Here is a 1,634-nt window from a genome sequence, read left to right as displayed (position 1 = left end):
CAGCACCACCACCAGCAGACAAGAAGCAGGGCTGGCTCTTCCCACATCCATGGCCTCTCTGGCTCACTGGAAAAGCCCACATCACTGCCTGCTCTACTGTGCTGCCCAGGTGAGATGCGGGGCCTGCCTTCCCAAATGCTGCAGCAGGTGAGGGGCAGGGACAGCCCTCCTCAGCAGTCATTTCTGAACATGTGTACACATGCGCATTGCTAAACAGATTCACAGGTTTTATGTGCATAGCGATAATAATTACAGAAGAGGTTAATAGGGAGTAAGGGTGTGGGCAGAGGAGGAGCTGGGGGTGTGAAACGAAAATTATGTAAATACAGGACTCATGTATTAATTCCCAAAACATAATAAAATAAATACTAGGAAAAATAGTGAACTCCTATAATTTGGAATCTATAAGGACCCTGTTTTTTTTTTTTAATCAAAGTCTCACCCACCATCTCACTGTCCACTTTGTCCCATGAGCAGGTGTGTGCACATGCACGCGTGCTCAGGCATGTCCACAGGCCTCCACACGTGCGTGCACACACACGTGCATGCACACACACACGTGCACTCACATGTTTGTCAAATGGGTTATTCTATTCAGTGATCTAAGGGCCACGGCTGGTCTGTTTATGTTTGTGTTTCCGTTGTCCCAGGTGCGACCTGTGGGAGTGCCAGGTTTGTCCCCCGTGTGCTTTCCAGGTGTTGTTGTCTTACACGAGGAGGTTCCACGAATCTGTGCCCTTTGGTATCCGTGCCTCTAGAGTCTACATTCGTAGCCGTGCCCTGTTTTTATATATGATTATGAAACTGTTCACCCTGCATGGTAATCGTTAACAAGCGGCCATCATTCCAAGGTTGGATCTTTCCGTTTACATCACCTTGAGGACACACTGGCATGAACGCCAGCCACTGCTCCCTTCTCCAGCACATGGCAGTGAAACGTTCTCACTAAAGCCTGGAGGGCTGTCTCCAGCGGTCCTTAGTGAAGTCCTTCATTTCTGAGGTTTTCATGAGTAACTCTCCACCTCTCTTTCAAGGCACAGTGAGACTAAAGTAAACTGCATTTCTGTCTTTAGAAAACATCAACATGGAGAGATCAGAATGTTAGTGAATTTCCTTCTCTTTACACTGGGTTCCTGCCTGGTGGCGGCGGTGGTGGCGGTGGTGGTGGTGGTATGCCTTTAATTTAAATTTAAATTATAACAGAATTATCTCCTTTAAAGCCATTTTCTCAATAGCTTATTTTTAACTTAAAATTTTACATAGTTAAGAAGACATTTAATTCTAATACTGGAACTGAAACTCCTTAGCTGGGCAGCGGTAGCATGTGCTTTTTAATCCCAGTACTCAGGAGGCAGAGACAGGCAGATCTTTGAGTTTGAACTCAGCCTGGCCTGTAGAATGAGTTCCAAGGCCAGCCAGGGCTACGGAGAGAAACCCTGTCTTCAAAACCAAAACAACAACAGCAAAAAGAAAACAATGGGTTCCTAGACACCTGCCCCCTCTAGGTGTTGTCAGGGAAAGGCACAAGCTATCAGTGACACCCACTCCCTGGAAACTTTTCCTTTTTAAAAGTTTATTTAAGTAATTATTCAGACTACACCTCAGTTGTTATCCCTTTACTTGTGTCTTCCCGT

The sequence above is a fragment of the Acomys russatus genome, chromosome 23, assembly GCF_903995435.1.
Source record: "Acomys russatus chromosome 23, mAcoRus1.1, whole genome shotgun sequence".
NCBI lineage: Eukaryota > Metazoa > Chordata > Mammalia > Rodentia > Muridae > Acomys > Acomys russatus.
Note: the sequence above shows the minus strand (reverse complement) of the source record.